This window comes from Ctenopharyngodon idella, chromosome 3, assembly GCF_019924925.1.
Source record: "Ctenopharyngodon idella isolate HZGC_01 chromosome 3, HZGC01, whole genome shotgun sequence".
Taxonomy (NCBI): Eukaryota; Metazoa; Chordata; class Actinopteri; order Cypriniformes; family Xenocyprididae; genus Ctenopharyngodon; species Ctenopharyngodon idella.
Window position 1 is genome coordinate 1887469 of NC_067222.1, and position 26165 is coordinate 1913633.

General features: G+C 37.9%; 1 protein-coding gene across 1 annotated transcript in view; it reads right to left on the reverse strand.

The window, feature by feature from the left end:
- glis2b (GLIS family zinc finger 2b) overlaps positions 1 to 24698 on the reverse strand; it is a 47957-nt gene extending 23259 nt beyond the window's left edge. Inside the window, exon 1 of the mRNA XM_051889643.1 lies at positions 23836 to 24698. The gene's annotated coding sequence lies outside the window, so the exon portion shown is untranslated. The remainder of the gene's footprint in view (positions 1 to 23835) is intronic.
- Between the last annotated feature and the right edge of the window lie 1467 nt (positions 24699 to 26165).

Genomic DNA, 26165 nt, shown 5'->3' on the forward strand with positions numbered 1-26165 from the left:
ACCACTTTAGGCTAATTTAAGCTGCTTTTTTTGTCAGTGGCTACACAAATATTGGGTAAAGTAGTCTGATTTTAATAAGAATGTATTATTTACTGTCCAAAACTAGTTGATAGACTCCAATGACTTCCATAGTATGGGGGAAAAAATACTATGGAAGTCAGTGGGGAACTGTTTGGTCACCGACATTCTTCAAAATATCTTTTTTATTAATTATTTTTACTTTTTTTATTCTTTTTTTTTTTTTTCAGCAGAAGAACTTGAGGGTGAGTAAATGTTTTTCATTTTTGGGTGTACTCTTCCTTTAAGTGTCTTTCACAGGATAGATTGAAAGCAACATGATGGAACTGAATGTGGAGATCTTGAGATGCGAGACATTGAAAGATTAAGGATGCACCAATATGAAAATTTTGGCCGATACCGATAACCGATAATTGTTTATATTTGAAAGCCGATAACCGATATATTGGCCAACAAATTTAAGTCAAAATTTTTATATTGTTTTTGAGAGCCTGATTACAAAAACAAAAGTCTCACCATTAAAAGCCGTGTCCCATGCACACAATTATAATGTTCTCATTATAATATTATGTAGCCTATATGACAGATTTGCACTGTACAAACTGTATTTTCCTTTTTGAAGTGATAACGATAACATTAAAAATGAGCATATATCGGCCTATGTATATCTATAATGACATATCGTATCGTACATATCATGAAAACTTTAGACAGCAGCTTCACAGCCACACAAAACAGCACTCTTATCACGTTTTTAGAGATATGCTGCCTTAATATTTGCTCAAAATGAGCTATCTTATAAAACAGCATAATATTTTTGCTTATATTTTGTAACAACCCATGCATATGGTGCCTTAAAAAGCAGTCTACTTAGGGAGCTCACTACGTTTTGGAACGGAGCTTAAGAGAGCAGGAGGGAAGCAGGCGAGGTGAAGGACTGCAACAGGAAGCTTCTTGCCAGCCTATTGATGGCTCACGGCCAGAAATCTCAGACACTAAGGAATTCCTCACAGAGGGTTGGGAAGGAGAGAGAGAAAAACAGAGAGAACTGCGTGTAGGCAGGGAGCACGACCTGGGAAAGACCCAAAAGGACCAAAAAAGAAGCAATTAAACACCGCTTATGCCAACCGAATGATCTCCTAAATGCACTGTAATGTTGTTATGGTGTTGACAGACAAAAATATGAAGATTTATAAAGCTAATTTATTTAACGTCATGACAGTCTAGAAATGAAGTGATCTGGCAAATTATTCTCTCAGCTTCTGTTTCTGTCATCACTCCTGAAAACAGATACATTAAAGTCGTGATGGAATATTCAGTTATGACATTTTGATTAAGCAACACAAATTAAAAATGCAACATATGCAAGTATGAACTGTTCACAAACATGCATCTGGGTGAATACCCATTTCATGCCGAAATCATCATGAAATGCTGCTTGTTATTCATTTTACTTCAAAAATCGGACATATTTCCCAGTCAACAGGATATGTAAATGATATTAAATGTAGGGCGGAGCTTTGTTTTATCCTTCAGGAATTGATTAGATCGTGAAAAGTTGGTGTGGCATACCAGACAGACAGGTGGTTAAACAAGTCAGGTGTTCATGGGGGAGGGATTTGTGACATCATCCAAAAAGTTTTAGAGGCAGAGCAAGTTGTTATATTTTGAAAAGATTATGAATATTATATGGCCATTTTAGTTCATTTGTTGTTGTTGTTTTATGAACGGGCATTGCTTTGAAAAAGATCTTTGTAAAAATTTTAAATAACAGCATGATGGTGAGCAAACTGAAATCAGAATCTTATGGGTTTTTTGTTGAGGTGAACTGTTCCTTTAAGAATGTAAATACGCTCAGATTTGATTTAATATTGCTATTTTCTTGTTTGTTTAGTCTTTTTCCTGCACCAGACTGAACGTCACTAGTGGAGTAGAGACGTGTGAGGAGCAGAAGCAAAATAAGACAGACACTGACGCTTTTACACGCTGTATTTATCGTTCCTGCAGTAAACAGAGGCGAGGGTAGGATTATGAAACACAAGCTGACCTGACTTGACTCGGGGGTCTGAGCTCAGGGGTGGAGGAAGGGTCATGCTCTGGGTTTTTGTGTCTGTCACAAGATACAACAGCTCTGCTACATGCTGTCTGTATTGCTGCCCCATCTGGAGCAGTCACAGATGTAAAAGAAAGCACTTTGTTTCAAACCAGCTTTAAACTTCATATAGTTATTGACTCAATAACATGCATTTTAAAACATTTTGATAGTATATCAAGATATTCAGATATAAACAGGCGAGGTTTAATGTTTTGTACAGACTGGATATAGGCCATGTGTTTGTGGAACGTCTGATGTGTTTTTAGGGCGTTGTTCCATACATTTTTGTGAGGGCATGTAGCTTTAAGGAAACAGGAGGTATTGTGGGACGACGTGGGGTTTAGATCTTTGGCTTTGGCAAAAGAATCACAAGCGCCTTCCAAGCAGCAGGGAACTTTTATATTAGATTCTCATAGCTTAGTTCTGGAGTTTAAAGTCACCATGAAATCAAAATTGGCAATTCCAGTTTTTTTTTTTTTTCTTTTGTATGGGATATTGCAGTATTTATTATAAATGATTTATCAGGGCACATCATTATTTATTTATTTATTTTAAATTCATCTGCCTCAATCTTTAATCAAAATAACTTCCCTTCCTTTTGTAGTGACATCTCTTCTCATGTTTCACAATCCACATAAAGTCTTAATATCCAGCATCATTTTTGGATATTTTAACTGGAAAAAAGGCTAAAAGACTACTTTAAAAAAATGTGTACTTCAGTGTATTCCAAATAATAATAATAATAATAATAATAATAATTTGCAATTTATTACTACAAAGTCCCTTTGACATGTCAGTTCACTGGGCAGCTATTTTATTTAGCCGTACAAGTATATACAAGTAAAAAATTGAGAAAGATTGCAGTAATTCTTTAAAGGGGACTTATAATGCCCCTTTCATAAGATGTAATATTAGTCTCTGGTGTCCCCAGAATGTGTCTGTGAAGCTTCAGCTCAAAATACCCCACAGATCATTTATTATAGCTTGTCAAATTTGACCCTATTTGGGTGTGAGTAAAAACACACAGTTTTTGCATGTGTCCCTTTAAATGCAAATGAGCTGCTGAGCCTGGCTGCTTTCCAGAAGAGGGCAGAGCTTTAACAGTTCGCGCTTCGGTTGCTCAACGACAACAACGCTGGAGAATCTTATGGAGCCAAAATGAGGATTGTCAGTAAGTAACGGTGTTCATCCTTACATTGTTCAAACCGGAGTTGGACACTGATGGAGAGATTCAGGAAGAAGTTACAAGTTTTAGAATGAAACTGGACGTTTCTGAATGGTTAGTGGATACATTTATGTAGTTGCTGTGGAGTTGATTCAACTCATCGACTAGCATGTGCCGTCATGTTAATCTTTTGTGCAAATCCAGCGTTGAATTGACCCTCGTTTGTGAAGCAGTCCAGCGTAAAATGCATGGCAACACTCTACTACTACAACTCTTCCTCTTCTCTAAAGCAGCCCAATATGGCCTCACCCCCTTTGTTGCGTGTTCCTGGGGGCAGGGTTTATGTAATTTTAGGGTTAGTGATGTCACCAATCCAGGAAGAAGCTCGTTGTAGTCCCTACCTGCCTTTTGTTGTAGTCCTTAAACAGAGAATTCTTTAAGTAAGCAATGAGGTACTCGAGGCTGTGCTGTATCGTGAATAAGTCACGGCTGAAGGGCGTTGTTAAGCCGTTGCCTGCAACACCTTCAGCCGTGACTTATTCACGATACAGCACTAGCCTCGAGTACCTTATTGCTTTTATAAATGGTTACCACACAATACAAATATTAAAGCCAAAAATATGTATCAATGCAACTTTCATGAAGTAAACTTTCACTAAAAGCCTTCCTTCCGCCAGAAATAATAGTCCCTGACTGTGAACAGCAACAGAAGTTACATCATTACGCCATTAGATGGCGGCAAAGACTGTCTTTATGAGTGTGTAAGTCAGTAGCGAAGACTTTTACATTGAAAAGACTGAATTGTTGTGAACATGGAACAAGACGCAACTGACAAATGCTTTGACTAGTGCTGTCAGTCACGGGAAAACCCCTTAACTGTTAAAAGGACAAGATAATACATCGGACATTTAAACAGATTTTTTTATTATGAACATAGGACTGACCTGAAGGAAAATGCTAAATCTGAATGCAGGTAATAAACTCGCTCACTCGATCTTTATCTCACAACACTCTTCTACATAATACAGTAAGCTTCAATGAACAATATCACTTGAGAACAAACAGTTTACGTTGCTAAGGGTGGTTGCTAAGGGTGTTGTGTAGTGATACACAGAACCGTTGGGTGAAGCGGTCAGAATCAAGGACAGGAACTAACCGTTTTATAAAAGAAAATATCTCCCTCTGCATTGAACTTTGATCGTCGTAACTTTGCAGATGTTGATTATGCTCAAACAGCAACATTACACACTAACTAAAGTTAAAAAATTTAAAATCATAATCAAGGACCCCTTTAAGATCATGCTAAACAAGTGGAGTAGATGCACATGCTGTTATCTTATCCCCTATTTTTTTACTTTTATTAATTAAAACAAATATTATTGCTATTATTTTGATGAAGACAAATATGACAATCTGAGTAAGCAAACTATTGAAAAGTACAGCTACAGCCGCCATATTGAGTGTTACATTTTCTCCCATATATTTTCTATGAATGGTCCCCTTTTACTATCTTCTTCTTATTTTAAGTGGGTTTCATAAACAAAGATTTGGATTTCTCTTAAAATAACAACATATCACCTAACTTTAATGCAAATAGAGGGGAAAAGGTTAGTAGAGAAGAAAGGCATAATTTCTAAAACAAATGTTTACTTGCATGATGATTCATGAAGGATGTGTTTTTCTGAATGGCCAACTGTACAAATTTTCATTGTTTAGATCTTATCCTAATTCACAACAGCTCTTTAAATATCACCGCTTTCAATTACCATAGCACTGTTATGTCATTTGTTATGACCAGCGTCCGAAATGGCACTTATTCCTCGGCTATAAAGCTCATGGCAGAGGATCACACAATCAATGCGCCTCGGAGAGAGAGGCAAGCTGTGCAAATGCATCATTTTTGTATCTCACGACACCATTGCCTTATTAGCACAGATACAATGCACCACATAAACCTGATAATAGCGCTGTTTGAACTGAAATCACAGAGCCAGGAGTAGAAGCCAAGGTTAATACTGAACAAACAGCCTAGGATCAGTGAAACTAAAAGGAAGATGAGTGATTAAGCTGGCATATACAGATGAATCACTATTTGGCAGCTGATAGCAGCATCGATGGGCTTTATTAGCTGAATATGTCGATAAACACCCACAAACTGTAGCATTCTTTGTAGTTTTTTCGTTCCATTTTACTCTATTACATATTTAGAGCTGCTTTACAGCTGAAATTGTATTCGTTTCATTTAGGCATTTGGCGGATGCTTTTATCCAAAGTGACTTACACTGCATTCAAGGTTTACATTTACATTTCCTCAGTCCTTGATTTCCCTGGGTATTGAACCCATGACCTTGGTGTTGCTAGCGCTTTGCTCTAATAATTAGTAACTTTGAATTCTCCCAGTTACATTTAGTGTAATGCATTTTTCATAGCTGTTTATCTCTGAATAAATTGCCTTCAGAGAGCAGTTCTCAATCTTCACGTCTCTTGCAGACTAGAGTTGCTCTGTTCGTTAAAATGTTTGCTGTTGTATCCAAAGGCCTGCCGTTTAGGGAAAGAAATCGAACTTGGGTTTTGACTGTGAGAAAAGTCTCTTGTTTCTGTCTCCGCTTATGTAATAAACCAAAAACATCTATCAGAGTAATGGGGTTGCTTTACGTCAAAGATATTAAGCTTCACGACTAAAATCTCTCAGGCAATTTGTCTAAATTGGCATTGGTCAGCCCTTGACTTGTTATTTTGCCCAACTCTGTATCATTTCGGTGTCTCTCCTCCGTTCCCTCTCGCTCCCCTCCCTCAATCCGTTTTGATTCCTGCCGCCTCCAGCCACAAACAGTGATGCAATCCGCAGACTCCTGCGTGCAATAACAGGGCCTGGAGAGCGCGAGCAGGGCAGGGCGGTCTGCATTTCTCTCGCCGTCTGAAACGAATAAAAAGCGCATTGGACGAGAGCGCCAAAGAGTAGGAAAAAGAAAAGCGGGGGTCTGGGATGGTGAGAGCCAGACAGAAAAGAGACAGCTCATATTAACAGCTCATTGTTTGCTTGTGGTTAGTATTTCTTTGCTAATTTGTGCTTTTAGGATAGAAGTGGATGGTTTTTAGCTTCGAGCATGAGGGTGGCGTATTGTTCGGTTTTCTTCAAAGGTTGAGGAGCTTGACTTAATCTAAAGGCATCTCCTAAATAGACAGGAATGTAATCTCAGAGAAGTGGGAAGCACAATGAGGTAAACAAGACGAGATCCATCCCTGACTACTACGCTCTTCAGAAAATGTATATCCTAGGCTTACTTTAACTTTAGTTTAGCCTAAATGGTCCTCACAGCTTCTTTCAAACCTTTAAAGTGCATGTAAACTCTGAATCAAGAATTCCCCAATAGACTTCCCTACAATCTGGCTGTTTGAGGAAACAATGCATAGTTTTCAATACAGAAATGTGTCAGTATGCTTGCCGGCTCCATGCAGTTGAAGCAGAACCAATTTTCTCAGTTTTTCTATTCTACATTTTTGCAGTGAACTGCTGAACTTCTAAAAACAGCTTGCGAACGGCCTTTGACTGCACAGACCAGTCTCTCCACTCACCGGTGAACTCTAACAGACCTTAGCGTAGATGGAGAGCACGATTACAGTCAGTTTATGGTGGTGTTTGTGCATATTTCTGCTGATTGTTCCTCAGATCCGCCCCTCGACTCGACCTAGCCCAGTCGGCCCTGCTGAGACAGACCTCCCCTGGAGGCGGCAGAGGGAAAAAGCATACGAGGTCAGCGCAGGAATGCCGGGGGATTGGCACCTGGCTAAATCCTCGAAGCATACACACGCTCACTTTTTCCACTCTCTGCTGAGACTCCACGTGGAGCCTACCTACGAAAACAAGGCATTCCTCTGCGTGCAATCAAACAATATTCCACAGTCACCACACCGCTTGTGCAGACATGCAATAGGACGTGTCTGTCAAATGAACAGGTCAGTGAGTGCGTGAAAAACCAAGAGCTGTTAAAAAGATAGTTCACCCAACAATGAGAATTCATTGTCATTATTTACTCACCATCATGTCATTCCAGACTCATGTTGCTCACTTTCTTTTGCAGAAAACAAAAGAAGATACTTTGAAGAATGTTTTGGCTGTTTTAATCCATACAATTCGTGTCAATGTAGTCCAGGGGCTGGAATCACGAAACTCTTCTTAAAGGGTTAGTTCACCCAAAAATTCACCCACCCTCATGTTGTTCTACACCCGTAAGACCTTCATTCATCTTCCGAACACAAATTAAGATATTTTTGATGAAATCCGATGGCTCAGTGAGGCCTCCATTGAGAGCAAAGCCATTCAAACTCCCAAGGTCCATAAAGGTACTAAAAACATATTTGAAACAGTTCATGCGAGTACAGTGGTTCTATATCTTAATATTATAAAGCGACAAGAATACTTTTTGTGCGCCAAAAAAAAAACAAAATAAAGACTTTTCAACAATATATATATGGGCCGATTTCAAAACACTGCTTCAGAGCTTTACAAATCGAATCAGTGAATCAGAGTGCCAACGTTACGTGATTTCATCAGTTTAGCCATTTGATAGGAGATCTGAATCACTAAATCGAAACAAAAGATTAATAAAGCTCAGAAGCTTCATGAAGCAGTGTTTTGAAATCGGCCCGTATAGATATTGTTGAAAAGTCGTTATTTTGTTTTTTTTTGGCACACAAATAGTATTCTTGTCACTTTATAATATTAAGATATAGAACCACTGTACTCACGTGAACTGTTTCAAATATGTTTTTAGTACCTTTATGGACTTTGAGAGTTTGAATAGCTTTGCTTTCAATGGAGGCCTCACTGAGCCATTGGATTTCATCAAAAATATCTTAATACGTGTTCAGAAGATGAACGAAGGTCTTACGGCTGTAGAACGACATGAGGGTGAGTAATAAATGACATTATTTTCATTTTTGGGTGAACTAACCCTTTAAGAAATAAATTTAAAGAGCATTACATTCTAAACAGTTCGTAAATATTCTTGAAAAAATCTCAAATATTTTCTTAACGTGTCCATGCTTTTTCAGATATTACCTTTATTATAGTGTGTAATATAGCTGTTTGTGAATGTAAAACATCTGTAAAGTTTCAAAGGTCAAAGTGCAGATAAATGGAGTTATTGTCTTCCAAAACAAAGAATCAGTTCTGAACTGCCTGAAACAAGTCGTCAGTAATTCCAGTCTTACTTCCTGCAGAACTTACACAGGTTTGTAATTATTAATGCCAGTCTATGGTCTTCATTGGCTGGTCACGAACAACATCTACTTTGCCCCTCAAACACTGTAATTGTAGCTGAGACTGGAAGAGTTTGGTTTGTATTGTGGAAATGATGAGAAGATGCTTTTTTTTGCACTGTGGAAGTAAATAAGCTTTGCATGCACTTCCACAGGATGAGGACATGAATTGGTATAGTAAAAGCGACGACATTGTTGCTGTCAGAACAGAGTAGACCAATTACAACAGACTGGGTCATCTGACCAATCAGGGTTTAGAGAGACCGGTTGTTTTATCTAACTGTTTTAGATGCTGTGAGAAAAGAGCTCATGCTGCAATGTATAATATGAGAAAATTAAAGTGCTTTTTGGACTTGGATGCATGTAAACCTATAGTAGGAGACCTTCAAAACAAAATGAGGAAACTTAAAAATTCTTAAAAGTGATTTGTGAATCCGGCCCTTGGACTTTCAAGCTCTAAAGGCAGTGTGAAATGAATTCATATGATCCGACTTCTGAAGAGACACAGTCACTGATGAACAGATCATAATTTAGGCCTTTATTCACTTTCAAATCAAACCAAAACATTAAAGGGTTAGTTCACCCAAAAATTATGTCATTAATTACTCACCATCATGTCGTTCCACACCCATAAGACCTTCGTTCATCTTCAGAACACAAATTAAGATATTTTTAATAAAATCCGATGGCTCAGTGAGGCCTGCATCGCCAGCAAGTTAATTTACACTTTCAGTGCCCAGAAATGTACTAAAAACATACTTTAAACAGTTCATGTGACTACAGTGGTTCTACCTTAATATTATAAAGTGACGAGAATACTTTTTGTGCGCCAAAAAAACAAAATAATGACTTTTCAACAATATCTAGTGATTGGCGATTTCAAAACACTGCTTTGAATCTTTTGTTTCGAATCAGTTGTTCGGAGCGCCAAATTCACATGATTTCAGCAGTTTGTCAGTTTGACACGTGATCCAAACCGCTGATTCGAAACAAAAGATCCGAAGCAGTGTTTTGAAATCGGCCATCACTAGACATTGTTGAAAAGTCGTTATTTTTATTTTTTTTTGCCGCACAAAAAGTATTCTTGTCGCTTTATAATATTAAGTTTGAATCACTGTAATCACATGAACTGTTTTAAATACGTCTTTAGTAGCTTGAAAGTGCTTGAAAGTTTTGGGTCCCATTGAATTTCACTGGATGGGCAAAAACAGCAGAGACATTCTTCAAAATAGCTTTTTTTCTCTCTCTTTCATCTTGTGATGAAAGAAAATCATACATGTTTGGCATGACATGAGGTTGAGTAAATGATGCCAGGATTTTACTTTTTGAGTGAATTAACGCTTTAAATACACAAGATTGTCCCGAAACAAGATGTTTAGGGTCTGTTTGAGATTATCCCGAAACAAGATGTTTGGGGTCTGTTTGAGATTGTCCCGTCTAGAAAAGCAAAAGTGTGCCTCAACACTTCGACCATTGGGTGGGGTGGCAAATGTCTGGGCGCAGAGCGAGGGTCTGGCTTTCCCTTCTATCCCACAGTGTTAACAGACTCCGAGCCGCAGATTTACAGGAGCTGACGAGCGCATGGAAACTCGGCACGTTGAGTAACAGCCTTCTGCCATATTTCAGTTCTCTGTAGCGACGCCGTGAGCGAATGACATGACAAACGTGAGCTTAGCCACTCAAGGGGCTCTTGCTTTTATAAGAGGAATAAAACATAAAACAGGCAGGCTGTACTTTGAGTTCAAGCCAACACTGGGCGCAGTGGGTATACTTCAAATTTTGGGAGGTGCCGTCTCAGACTCGCACTCATTTCCTCGATCTGAATACTACGGATGAGGCTCAAAAAAAAACTATATTTTGATCGAAAGCCCCATGCACTGCAAAAAATGAGTTTTCAGTAAAATATCTAAACATTCTTAAATCGATATACATTGACTTGAAAAGCAAGATATTAAGTCTTGTTTTCTGAAAAAAAAAAAAAAAAAACATCAAAATTAAGTGATTATGCTTAAATATCTGCCTATGGGGTCAGAAAAATAATCTTGTTTTTCCTTTGAATTAAAGGGATAGTTCACCTAAAAATTTAAATTATCCCATGATTTACTCACCTTCAAGCCATCCTGGGTGTTTATGACTATCTTTTTTCAGATCGGATATATATTTAAAAATATCCTGGCTCTTCCAAGCTTTATAATATTAGTGAATGGCGCTCACGATTTGAAGTCCAAAAAAAGCGCATCCATCCATCCTAAAAGTAATCCATACGACTCCAGGGGGTTAATAAAGGCCTTCTAAAGCGAAGCGATGGGTTTTTGTGAGACAAATATCCATATTTAAATCTTTATAAACTAAAAAAATGCAGATAGCCTTTATTAACCCCCTGGAGCCGTTTGGATTACTTTTATGATGAATGGATCCAGTTTTTTGGACTTCAAAATCAAGGAGCACCATTCACTACCATTATAAAGCTTGGAAGAGCCAAGATATTTTTTAATATAACTCTGATTGTGTTCTTCTGAAAGAAGATACACTTTGGATGGCTTGAGGGTGAGTAAATCGTGGGATAATTTTCATTTTTTGGTGAACTATCCCTTAAAGTTTATTTTTCTGCCCCAATGGCAGATATTCTTTTCTTTTTTTAAACATAAACTTTTATACATTTTTCAGAAAGCAAGACTTAATACCTCAAGACATTCGCATTCTTAAATCTTGATTTAAGAATGATATCAAGATAGATATCATTTAATTACTGGAAAACAAGTCAAAATATACTGAGCGAGAAAATCATTTTTTACAGTGTGTCATGTGCTCTTGGGTGCATGAAGCGGTTAAGCCAAAACCAAGCGTAATTTGATAGGAGATGTGACTCTTAGCTGGTTTGCCTCAAGGGACGTCAGTGGTGTCAGGATCCTGGTGGAGCACATGATAAAGTGCTGTGGTGATTTTTTCATTTTGCCAGGATTGCTCCACCCCGTGTGGCTTGCGGCATGTTGACGGACACCTGTGTGCCGGGTTGGAGGCGACGGGAACGTTTCTGGGAACGAGGAGCTGTTCAGGAGTGGGAGGCTGGGCGGGTGTTCAGATCTCAAAACCAAAACACATTGCGGTGGAAAGAAAACAGGAAGATGAAGGAACTCAGAACAGAACAATGTAATTAGACGACAAATTAAAGTGATGTTAAATCAGGCATGCTGGTGATTGTTTAACCCAGAGATTCCAGAAACTTTTTGTCCGCCGAACCCCTTTGACCTAAAATATTTACTTGAAGCACCCCCTGAGATTTTAAGTTAATATTTGAATAATTATTCATAGTTTTTTGATGTAGGTTAATGGTCACATGATATGCAAGTAAACAAAATATTTTTATAGGGTTGCCAGGTCTGCACAACAAAACTAAAATAGCCCAATTTTCTCTATTGGAAGGTGGGTCGAAGCGTTGGTTGGTTGGACCAAGGATGCAGTAGGCAATACCAATGGTTACAAAAACTAATGGCATCTACAAAAACTAAAATAGATTAACTTAAAGATGCAATATGTATTTTTTTTTTTTTTTTTGTATCAATTTTGGTTAAACAGTCCTATATTCTTGAAGAATAGGACTTTTACATGGACAGTGTGCTCTTTTAATTGTTGTCATCATACCATAATAAAGTAAAAAAATATGTATATATATATATATATATTTCACCTTTAAACAACTTAATATCTTACAGAAAGCTTTATATATTTATTAATATGTATTTAATATATTCAAAAACATGAATTAACATGACTTTTTCAGTTGGTTTAACTGTAACTCTGGTCGCGACACCTGACATATCGGTCGCACCACCTGACATTTCAAACTCAATTCAAATCTAACAGGCATTAACTTGGACACCTATACAAATGTTTGACCAGGTGCTCAAGGTTATACATACATTTTTTAAATCAAATACACATTTTTATAATAAAAAAAATGTTTTCCAGGGGTCATACCACCTGACATGATAAGTTGAATCAACCTCACCATTACTAAAAAATGTCAAATTATCTAATATTTATGGGAGGGTGACTAACCTTGATAATGCATCAAAGGGGTCCTTTGGGGTTTTCTGTATGATGATATATGCTGTCAAATGGTTTTCTTAAAGGAATATTGCATAAAATGCCATTTTTATGTCGGTCGTCCTCCCTGACATTTGGAGAAGTCAATTTTTCGGATAAAAGTTTTTTAAGTAATATAATAGTTTTGAAATAGGGCTGATACACTATTTTCCCTCATTTATAAGGAATTTAACATAAAATCATGCCAAACTATTTGATTAAGAATTAAGAATTAAGTTTTGTTCTCTGCTTGTACATTCAGACAGTCGCACCAACATTTTTGGTCTTTTAAACACCAAAACTCAAAAAATCAATTGAATTTCAATACAATGAAAAGGGTTTCTTAATATTGTAGATCAATTTGATATATGATATGTATTTATTATGTATTATGTATTTATTTGGACACAAAAAAATTGAATGTCATGTCATTGACCCATATACATACTTAGATTTTTAACATATATATATATATGCTTAGATTTTTAAAATATATTTTATATATTATATTCATTTTAATAATATTTATTTCTTTTTTAAGATATACTATCATAGACAGTATTTTGCTTTTGCTTCAGTACAGTAACAATATAAAGGACAATTAATTAATTTTTCAAACAGAAGTTGTTTTAAGCAGTATAAATAGGCCTTTATTCATGAAAATATATAGCTGCCTTCATATCTTCTCCCTCACAAAGGTATCATCATATTTGCATTACTTAAAATCAAAAAGCTTAAAGAAAAAAACTGTATTGTATACCATGACCCAAACCACACAACTTTTTAATTTATACCAACAGGGTTATGGATCGAGTGACCATCAAATCTTCAAGCCATGCATCTCAAAACCACCAAAAAGAAGCTGAACACCAGGGTCCCCATGGTGAAATGGGTCCAAAATGACCTCACAGGACCATGATGTGGCCCTGAAAACCACAAATGAATGTTTATTGCCATATAAATGCTTTTATATGAGTTACTTGAAGACACAGTGGACGTCGTTGCTGATCTTCTACCTCTTTTCCCTTTCAGGCACCTGCACACACACTACTCTTTTCTCTCTGCCTCTGTTCTTCTTTCTTTCAGTGTCTCTGCCAACCTCACTGTGCGCCTGTGTTCTCTCGTTCCCCTCACATGGGGCGCCTGTTTTCTCAAAGCAAGACCGCCCTCCCCTCAATGCTCGCCCCCCTCCGATCCCTGGCAGCCAGACAAGGTCAACATGACAGGATTTTTCCCCCTCCTTCCCGCTTTCTCTCACCCTTTATCTCCCTCCGTTTCTTTGACTCTGCTCAGCTGAGCGACAGACTCCTCCCGAACACGAAGGGCCTTTCATCTTCAGAGAGAGCAAACAAGGGACAGAGAGATAGAGAGGCAGGAGCAGTGAGTACCTGGAGAGGTACAAAAATGTATAGAGGTTTATCTCGGTGTGATAGATGGAGTGATAGTTTGATGTGCAATGGAAACAAAACAAAACAACAAATAACGCAGCACAGTTGTCTAGTCAAATATACATTTCAGAGGCAAGCAGATAAAATTAGAGGCCTTTATTGAAAAGTACTGTGCTTGTGGTACTGTACCATATATATATATACCATGATATTCACAGGGTACTCCAATAAAGAGTCAAAGAATACCATGGTGTTACCGCTGTGGTACTTTAGGACTGGTAATGCATCAAAAATATATGTTTTAATCATGATGATTGCACACGCACACACACCCGGCCATCCAACGTGATTCATGAGACCAGGCCACCTTCTTCCATTGCTCAGAGGTCCAGTTCTGATGCTCACGTGCCCACTGTTGGTGCTTTCGGCGGTAGACAGGGGTCAGCATGGGCACCCTGACTGGTCTGTGGTTCTGCAGCCCTATACACAACAAACTGTGATGTACTGTGTATTCTGACACCTTTCTATCAGAACCAGCATTAACTTCTTGAGCAATTTGAGCTACAGTAGCTCGTCTGTTGGATCGGACCACACAGGCCAGCCTTCACTCCCCACGTGCATCAACGAGCCTTGGCCGCCCATGACCCTGTCTCCGGTTCACCACTGTTCCTTCCTTGAACCACTTTTGATAGATACTGACCACTGCAGACCGGGAACACCCCACAAGAGCTGCAGTTTTGGAGACGACCCAGTCGTCTAGTCGTCAATTTGGCCCTTGTCAAACTCGCTCAAATCCTTACGCTTGCCCATTTTTCCTGTTTCTAACACATCAAATTTGAGGACAAAATGTTCACTTGCTGCCTAGTATATCCCACCCACTAACTGGTGCCGTGATGAAGAGATAATCAGTGTTATTCACTTCCCCTGTCAGTGGTCATAATGTTATGCCTGATATAGGCATAACATTATAAAGCCTGTTTCATGGCATTATAACAAATACAACAATTGACTCCAAACAACAGCTACACAATATTTGAATAAAGGGTGAAGATGACAATTTTCCTAGGCTGGACACAATATGTACTGCCAAGCTCTAAGTAATCGATAATGTGTCTTTATCTCACAAGTTGTGTTGCAGAACACAAACAAAGTTGCATTAAATGCACTGAAGCTTTTACAGTTCTTAAACTCATGTACTTTTTAACCAAAAGCTAAAGAAGTAAATACTCCTTTGTTTCATGGTAAAGTAGACTCTAACAAAGAGTTACGATTCACTGTAGAATTTACAGAAAGTACCAAAGATTCCCATTCAACAGCCTCAAACGTGTGCCAAAGTTAACAGAGACATAAGAGAGCAATGGGACAGGATAACTGGAAAAGAGTTGTATCCTCTGATCACTTTATAATGAGGCAGAATGCATGAACATTCGCTTCATCGTTCTTTTTGTGATGTACAACTCCAGAGGAACTGTGGGTAACAGGAGATCATGGAAAGAAGGCGGCAGTCTCGGACAGTCTCACACACATTGACGGGAATGGATTTGCCCGGACACGGAGCCAAGCCCAGGCCCAGACTTGAGAGAGCCTTGTTTCTCTTTCTGAAATGCTTTAACTCCCTCCCTGCCCTTGTTCTCTTTTCATACAGCATGCTTACTGCAGTCTTTTCTGCTTATTGTGTTCCAGTTGCGTTATTGTGGCTGTACTGGAAGATCCAGGCTGTTGGCTTTGCAAGTAAATAATAATAATAACCAGCTGTGCCTCCAGTTTAACTGCTGAAGCCCTTGGCCCGTTACAATCCAGCGCTTTGCTTATTGCTAACAGCTTACAGTTGGAACACAACTGTGGTGATGTGGCTCCTCGATTCAGAGTCATGCAGCAAAGGCTTGAATCGTTCACACGATTCTTGAGCTTTACTAGTGGTCGATCCGATCAATGTGAGTTATTCAATAGCTGATGCCAATATACACTATACCAGGCAAATTTGTACACACAATTTCATTCTTTACTAGTAGTGTTGTCAAAAGTACTGACTTCGATACCAAGTCGCTACTGAAATTTAAAAAATGTGACAATACCAGCATTTCCCCCTAGCATTTTGAGTGCTGTTGAGCAGATTCTTAAACACCTCTGATTGGTCATTGTGTTCACACACTCAATAGATATGTCTGTGATTGGCTACAATGATCGTGTGTATCTGCGTAAGCGCTCGGTGAAGAGCGTCAAAGATGTTTATTTACAACATGTTTTTGAAGCGTTTATCATTGTAGCCAATCACAGTGATACAAAGTCAGAATTGTGTATTGCGGAAGTTGTAATTCTGGCCTTTTTTCGAGTTTTTATCATGCAATTCTGACTTTATATCTCATAATTCTGACTTTTTTTCTCAGAATTGCAAGACAAACAATTGCGAGTTATAAAGTCAGAATTGCATGATATAAACTCACAACGCTGACTTTATAACTCGCAATTCTGACTTTTTTCTCCTAATTGTGAGTTTATATCTCGTAATTCTGACTTTATAACTCGCAATTCTGACTTTATATCATGCAATTCTGACTTTTTTCTCCTAATTGTGTTTATATCTCGCAATTTTGACTTTATATCACACAATTCTAACTTTTTTGTCCTAATTGTGAGTTTATATCTCGCAATTCTGACTTTTTTCTCCTAATTGTGAGTTTATATCTTGTAATTCTGACTTTATATCACGCAATTCTGACTTTTTTCTCCTAATTGTTTATATCTCGCAATTCTGACTTTATAACTAGCAATTCTGACTTTATTTCACACAATTCTAACTTTATATCACTTTATATCACGCAACTTTTTTCTCCGAATTGTAAGTTTATATCTCGCAATTCTGACTTTTCCTCCAAATTGTGAGTTTATATCTCGCAATTCTGACTTTATAACTCGCAGTTCTGACTTTATAACACACAATTCTGACTTTATAACTTGCAATTCTGACTTTATAACTTGCAATTCTGACTTTATAACTCGCAATTCTGACTTTATATCTCGCAGTTCTGACTATATCACGCAATTCTGACTTTATAACTTGCAATTCTGACTTTATAACACACAATTCTGACTTTATATCATGCAATTCTGACTTTTTTCTCTGAACTGTGAGTTTATATCTCACACTTCTGACTTTTTTAACTCGCAATTCTGACTTTATATCATACAATTCTGACTTTATATCTCGCAATTCTGACTTTATATCACACAATTCTGACTTTATAACTCGCAATTCTGACTATCGCGCAATTCTGACTTTATAACACACAATTCTGACTTTATAACTCGCAATTCTGACTTTATAACTCGCAATTCTGACTATATCACGCAATTCTGACTTTATAACACACAATTCTGACTTTATAACTCGCAATTCTGACTATATCACGCAATTCTGACTTTATAACACACAATTCTGACTTTATAACTCGCAATTCTGACTTTATATCTCGCAATTCTGACTTTATATCATGCAATAAAAAAAAGATATAAACTCGCAATTGCGAGAAAAAAAAGTCAGAATTGTGAGATAAAAAGTCGCAGTTACCCTTTTTTATTTTTTATTTCATGGCGGAAACAAGCTTCCATACAATAGTCTTTGAATAATTTTCATTATTCAAAAAGGGAAACCGAAACTAGAACTGCAGATATACAAACCGTAAACAGCAGCGCTTGCTTACCATTTTGAATATCAATTACGCTGATCACTTTCTCGACCCAAAAAAACCCAACAGCGTCCGACTAGAGCCAATAGTACAGAACACACCGAAAAAACAAAAACGGCCCGACATTGCCTGACGGCCGACTGTTGCATCATGGGATGCACTATTGAATAAGAAACTTGTTATCTAATTTTTCTTTATTATCTAGTCATAACCTTTGACCTAAGGACTTCTTTTGGGTTTCTTTTCCTGTTCTGTTAGGTTTTCTGTCAAACTTCCTCTCATTTTCTTGCAGTGGTCGTAAGGGGAAAGTAAGTGGCTGAAAGGCATAAAAGAAAACAGAAAGTGGAAAGAAGTGAGCGGTGTGGACGCAGTCTGTGTTTATATTGGAGGGGTGTGCACCAGAGTCCAGGCCTCTGGCGGCTCAGAGACGCAGGGACGGATGGCGCGGACCATCCTCGGGTGTCCCGTGAAGGTGCAGAGGGGGGAGAGAGAGAGAGAGCGAGGGGTCCTCGGGCTGGGGCGGGACCAGGCTCTGCACAGCAGGGAGGACGTGAGCGAAACGTTCCAAGAGGAAACGGCGAGGCCACGCTGTGATTAGTGGTTGCAGTTTAACTGCAGAAAAATGCATGGTCCAAGCCCAGCGAGAGAGGGTGGTTTCACTGGTCTCACCGAGCCCGTGTGACTCAGGGTCTCTCTGCACCGGACCCGAGTTTGTTTGCACAGCTCTTTTCTGCATCTCTTTTCACAATTGCCTTTAAAGCTGATTTGGTGTTTCCAAGCATTTAAAATTAGGTTTTCCAGAACTACAATAAGCATTTAAATTTACATTTATGCATTTAGCAGACGCTTTTATCCGAAGCGACTTACAAAAGACGAACAAAAGCAATTCGTCAAAGAGCCTACAATATACAATGCCAGGTTTATAGACCCTTTTCACAGACTCTGATGACGTATTTCCAGTTATTAACATCGCAAATCTAGAAAAGTTTTTTCAGTTTCATTGTTTAAAAAAAGGAAAGAACATTTATAACACTGTGTTTTCTTACTTTAGCATTACATTACAGAAAACTCGTTAACGCAGCTGCATCAGTGTTTCTAATACAAATTTGACATCTTTCTGTCTTCTGACAAACATAATCGGTCTCTTTTTTTTCCTCTTTTGGAAAATCATAGAATCGCTATCGTGGATTTTTTTGTTGTTGTTGCTATTGAGTCAAATGGGAACGCAAAAAATATATATATATATTTGTTGTTTGCGTTTAGCACTATAAAAATTTACTCAACTATGACAACTTCCACTACTGAGTAGTGTTGTCAATAGTACTGACTTCGATACCGGATTCATAAACACCTCTGATTGGCCATTGTGTTCATGGGCTCAACAGATATGTTTGTGATTGACTACAACGATCAACGCACAGGAGCCTTTGAAAGCACACAGAAGTGTTTGAAAGCGATTTTGAAAGCAGGAGAGGGAGCGTTTGAAAGCAGGCATCTATCAGCAAAAGACACTTGTTTTCAAACGCTCCCGTGTGTATCTGTATAAGCACTCAGTGAAGAGCGTCATTGATGACTATTTACAACATGTTTTTGAAGCGTTGATCATTGAAGCCAATCACAGACATATCTGATGAGAGCGTGAACACAATGGCCAATCAGAGGTGTTTATGAATCCACTCAACAGCGCTCAAAGTGTCACATTTTTAAAATTTCAGTATCGACTTCGGTATCAAAGTCGGTACTTTTGATAACACTACTTCTGAGAACTCCGGAAATTTGAAAAGAGTTCATTAGACCAGGGGTTTTCAAACTAATTTTAAACAAAATTAATTTTACAAGCACTGCTTTCTGCTACTATTTCTGCAAAGTATTCTTTACTGTTTTCCAGAGAACTGTAACTGAGAACTGAGAACAGAAAAGTTTCCAGAATCTCTGATCATTTCAGTGAGGAATTCCACGTTCCAGGACTTTGTTAAATTCCCAGCCGAGCTGACCTCCCCAGACCCTCCTCCCACCTTTTAGCAAATGCTAAACATTTATTCCAAGTGGATGTCAGCTGTCTCTGTCCTGAAGTAATGCAGAAGACCATCTGAAATTCCCATCACTGAGACCATCTCATACTCTTAATACTCTCAATTCCATTGCAGAACTCTGAGGTTGTAAATCTAGCCCACGTGGAGGATCACGGGTGTCGTTGTTCAGGCTGAATGCTCTGTATGGGTTGCAGCCTCTAAATACCTTAAGGGTTGTTTAATTGTGGCTTCAAAAATACCATAAAGCAAATTACTTGGTGCTACTAGATATTTAACAACCAACAGAGACACCCAAGAATGCACTTTTGGTGTGCAGACTAGCAATTACAAAGAGAAAATGGCTCAAATAAAAAGTAACCGTTCACTCAAAATTAAATTTTGTCATTATTTACTCATCTTGCCAAATCTGAATTTCTTTCAGATGTTATGCTGAATGTCCAGTCACAGACTGTGACTGTCAAAGTCCAAAAGAAAAATGCTTGTGTGCTATATTTTAAGACTTACAATGGCTTTGTGTGAGGAACAGATCAAATCTTCCGTTTTAGCTCTTGAATCTGATTGATGCTCAAATGTAAAGGTTCCAAACTGGGATTTTTGATGCCATAGAAGAATAATTTTGGGTTCCCCAAAGAACCTTTCAGTGAACAGTTCTAAAAAGAATCATTTTTTTCTTAGAGTAAAGAACATTTAATAGTCTGAAGAACCTTTTTCCACTATAAAGAACCTTTTGTACATTAGAAAGGTTCTATGGATGTTAAAGGTTCTTCATGGAACCATCAATGCCAATAAAAACCTTTATTTTTTAAGAGTGTGTGCATCAGTGATTGATCATTGGTTCTCACATGTCTTGTCATTGACTCCAAACCTGGCATGACACGTTTTGACTTTCTGTGTTTGAAATGAAATGGGATAGCTTCCTAAAAATAAAAACTCATCATGTTGTTTCAAAAGACTGTTTTGTGGAACACAAAAGACGATATCTGGAGTCCAAACAACATTGGACTTCATTTGGACAAAAAAGGCTGCAACAATTTTCAAAATATCCACTTTACGGAAGAGGATTAAGGCCAAGTAATAATAAAAAAAATAAAGCATCTCAAGATTAAAGTCATTATAATGCAAGATTAAACTCGTTGAATTTCGAGAAAAAAAGTTGAAATACAATGTCAAGAATAAAATCATTACATTTTGAGAATAAAGTCGTGTTTCGAGAAAAAGCTTGTTATATTTTAAGAAAAAAGTCTAAAAAAAAATGTTGAGAATAAACTGATTCAATTTTGAGAATAAAGTCGTATTTCGAGAAAAAACCTGTTAAATTTCGAGAAAAAAGTCCAAATAAAATGTTGAGAAAAAACTCATTACATTTTGAGAATGAAGTCGTGTTGAGAGAAAAACTCGTTAAATTTCAATCAGTGTCATATTTATTGTATACTGATCATAGATTCTCAACATTTTATTTTAACTTTTTTATCAAAATTTAGTGAGTTTTTTTCTCAAAACATGACTTTATTCTCGAAATGTAATGATTTTATTCTATACATTTTATTTCGACTTTTTTTCTCGAAATTTAACGCGTTTAATCTTGCATTATAATGACTTTAATCTCAAGATGGTTTTATTTTTTTATTATTACTTGGCCCTAATCCTCTTCTGTACTACTTTTATGTTCCACAGAAGAAAGAAAGAAAGCCATAGGGGTTTGGAACAACATAAGGATGAGTAAATGACAGAATGGGTGAACTAACCCATTAAATATTGGTCTGTTTCTCACACAATGCTGTCATATAGGATTCTGAATATAGTGCATAGATTTTTAGAGTTTTTTTGTCCTTTATGAAGCTTTATAGACCCAGCGTTTGATCATGGTGCTAGCGCTCCATTGATTCATGGGTAAAACTCGCCCAAACATCTTCAAACGCTAGCTAAAGCCAAGCGCTTCTTTTGGTCTTTTGTCAAATGTTGTGTTTAGGCCTCGCAGCATGCACGCATAAGAACGTGTCCTAAGCCTCAGCGTATTCTTTCCGTTTGGCCCCCACGTTTGAGTAAAGAGCAGACCGGGGCCCCTCTTTAGTCACTGAGCATTAGAGAGCGTAATGGGCATGAATTCACAGAAGCGCTTCAGGGTGGGTCATATTTGGCAAACCATTCTGAGCATCGAGAGGAACAAGCGGTATATTCACAGGCCAGACCCCTCACAAAAGTACGCCAAAGCCTCGGTGTGCCAAGATCTCAGATTTCTGCAACGTTCAGCTCTGCTTCAGCTTATGGAGCTTCGCTTCATATGTGAGCCAGAAGCATTTGCAGTGTTTTTTGAGCACATCATGAAACAGACAGTCCTATCACAGCGCTGTCGGTTTGCACCGTGAAAACACAAGTCAATGCCAGCACGCACAGCTGTAGGAGAGCATACGGTGAAGTGAGGACTCGACGGCAATAATATGAGATGTTTGAACAGCAGCATAAGGCAGAAAGCTGTGCTCACACACACGCATGACAGTATCTGCCTGGATTTCACCAAGGAATGACATCTGGCAAGTTTGGGTCACATCTCAATGCATTTATCAAGGACATGAACAGAGATTTCATGTAATTCTAAACAAAAAAAAAGCAGGTTATAAAACAAAACACGAAGAGGTCAAATGTCATGCAAACCATTGCACAAATGACGCAGGCTTGGGTTTCAATAAAGGCAATCATTAATCTCAAATGCATCCAGGTAAACCAAATTTAATCAATCCGCCCCCATACTGTAACACTAACGCTTTAAAATACTTAATTAGTTTGAGTAGGACAAACTTAAATTAAACAAATTAACTTTTATGAGTATTTGGCACTTTCTTTTCTTTTCAAGTTGACAGAACTGATATATTTTAAGTAAACCGAACTGTTTCATTGTTTTGAGTTTTATGAACTTATTTCTTTTAATTTAGACGAACTTAAGTTTAACTGAAACTGGGCTGGGCTTTCTATTTCCCAGCATGCTTTGCCCATGGCACTCGAAAGGGAGAGTAAATGCTAAAATTAAGTGTTATATAATGTTTTTTTGTGCAAGATTAGTGTTAAGTGGAGGATTTAGTAGTGATTAATGTTTTGTTATGCTAATTTAGAAGAGTTTCTGTTAATGTGGGTTTTTGGAGAGTTCCCATCATGGTATCAAGTGGTGTATGCGGCTTGCTTTGAGAGCAAGTATGTTAAATCTTTACATTTCTGCACTCATTTAGCAAGTGCTATATCATGCTATTGTTAACATGTTAGCAAATTAGCAAGTTAGCTTTTTCTGAATTAGCTTGTTATAGCTGGCAAATTTTACGCTAATACAAATGTTTACATTAGGGTTACATGATCATTTTAAGTTAAATGTATCAAAAGTTAAGAACAAATAAACTGTATGAGTACAAAATGAAAATCTGCCAGTTCTGCTTACTTAAATTTTGAATTTCTTAACTTAAAATTTTTGAGTTTTGCCAACTTATTCGGGTTTACAGTGCTGCACAACCTTTTTTCAAGAGCGTTTTTGGTCCCCCCCGGTGTGAGATGCCCCCCTCTCAGTTGGTTAACTATGTCCTGGCAGGCATCTTCTTTATCAATGGCCCCATGTGTAGCAGCCAATGAGGACGGGCTCCATTCCAAACCACATCTCAATGTGCTCACAATTAAGCGCAGGGACACTGGAATTGCCTAATTGGATGATGGCTGCTTTATGTCCAGGCCTAAACCACTATGGACAATAACAGCAACTTTGCCAGAATGCATCATATTTGGATGCAATACGTTCTTTATTTCCTTCCCCAAAAGAAGTGTTTTATTAGCACTCCAAATGACAACAAACTCATCACATGATGCTAGATTTACAACGTGCTTCCAGACAGGCGGTCTGCTATTGAAGAGCATTAGTGGAAGCCCCGTTTCTCATTCTTCGGAGGCACTACAGACTCCTGACTGTGGCATAAGCCGAGAACACACTCTTGGAAAATAGGTCATGGTCTTTATGCTACCCTAACTGACCGTGCTCAGTGGACAAAACTAAATATGCATGCTTATATTGGCACGGCAATGCACTGGAGATCAATGATGCAAGGTTGAGTTCATTAGACTGACTTACCTTGTGTAAAACCTCCTGGATATATTTTGGCCCGGCACTGGTCTCCACCTTAAACTTTCCTGGGGGAATGTGTGCTCCAATTCCTTTGGATAGCAAAGTAATGACTCAGTTTTTAAGGAAGGCCCAGCAGATTTTGCAGAAGGACCTGTAAGACACTGTCACCAGTGGTTGAATAATCTACTACTGCTGTCTGAAAGCATCAGACTGTTGTCTGGACACACATGACAGTGTTCGAGAAGACTTGCGAGGAAGAAAAGGCGTCAATCAATCCAGAGTGAATGCGACAGATCGATAGTTTATGTCAGTTTCAGGCCATGAGAATATTCCCATGAAGCAGAAACCCGTTAAATGCATGCGTGTCAACACCAAGAACAGTGTCCGTACTGTTTTTTTTTTATCGACCCTGGAATGACAGATCAAGAATTATGCAGTGAAAACAAACAAACAAATAAAAATGGATCGTAGTGATCGTTGTCTTGACATCAAGGTGCATCGCTTGCTGGCGGCGCTGGTCCAGAGGGGTTTTTAATGGGTGGTCGTGCGCAAAGACGATGGAGAGGAGACGTCCCCTTTTCAGCTTCGTGTCCGGATGGTGTCTCCGTGTCGGGTTCGCGATTTCCTCAGTCCTGGGGCCTTAATGTTGTCCTTGGAGACAGTGAGCGGTGAGGTGGGTCTCCAGCACCCCGGACGCGAGCCTGTCCGTGTCTCCTCTCCTCTCCTCGGGCGCAGCGGGCGGAGGGATCAGCCCTGACTGACTGTGACTCTGCCAGCTCAGCGCATGTGTGCTGCTCCGCCCCATCCAGCGCCGAGGAGGAGGCCGTCCTGGGCTCCCGTCCAAGCAAACTCCCCTCCAGCAGCTCCCCCTCCCTCCCTCTCTTCAGCGCTCTCAAGATTTTTATTGGCATGGTAATAAAGCTTTTTATCGCCGAAGCTTTAATAAACATTACCTCCTTAGACCCTTTCCTTAGATCTATTCATTTTGGGCTAGCATAGTGGACACTCTTGATTAATTTATTTCAGATTATGCATAATATAATATAATATAAATTTAAAAATAAAACACTCTTTGTAATATGTTTCTTTATTGGTGTTATATATGATATAACATCATTTAATTATTAAAATAAATAACCAATAATTATTTTATAACGAGTTATGTTGCTAAATGTTTACTATGCAATCAACACGTAAAATGATGTATAATACTAAAGTCTAATAAAAATATACAAAATATAGAATTAATCATTTTAATAAATATAATATTCTTTTTGTATAATGATACTGATATTCATACTGGCTGTCAAATCGATTAATCACGATTAATCGCATCTAACAAAAGTTTGTGTTTACATAATATATGTGTATACTATAATATATATAGGCTATATGTGTGGATGTGTGCATAAACACATACATACATACACATATATATAATATATATATAATATAATCACGATTAATCGATTTGACAGCACTAAAATATGAAAAATAAAATTCTAAATACTAAAATATGACTTATATTTGCAAAGTACATTGAATTTTTTTTTTTTTTTTGTCAGCTGCATATGGATTTATTTCATATAATATCTAAATGTATTGGTTTTGATTTTTAATTTAGGTATTATTTAAGACATTTGATTTAATATGAGTATATATGAGTACATTAGGACAACAAAAGTCATTTTAGACATTCAAATAAAGTTCCTCAAAGTCACTTTTTACTCTGTCTGTGTGTGTGTGTGTGTGTGTGTGTGTGTGTGTGTGCACGTGTTTTTGTGACATATCAGGACACAAATTTGTATAATGACATGGGTATGACATAGGTATTACAAGGAGAGGGTGACTTATGAGGACATTACCCCATGTCCCCATTTTTCAAAAGGCTTATAAATCATACAGAATGAGTTTTTTTGAGAAAGTAAAAATGTGCACAGTTTCCTGTGATGGGTAGGTTTAGGGGTAGGGGTAGTGTAGGGCGATAGAAAATACGTTTGTACATTATATAAACCATTACGCCTATAGCAAAACAAACCTGTGTGTGTGTGTGTTGCACTAGCTGAAGTTTCTTTCTGCAGGTAAATTGAAGTGTTTGTTGGATTTCAGCGGAAAGTCTTTGTTGCAGATACTGAAGGGCCTTTTATTTGTATAGGCCATGAACGCTATATCACGACAAGCATTTGAATTTGCCATATTTGCATACATTTTGTAAATACATTTTGTTGCTAATCTGTATTATCATCTTCAGATACCCATTAAAGTTGGACTTTACTAATAATATGATATTAGGCTTACATAGAATAACATAACATCAGATTCTCATTTTCAGAATG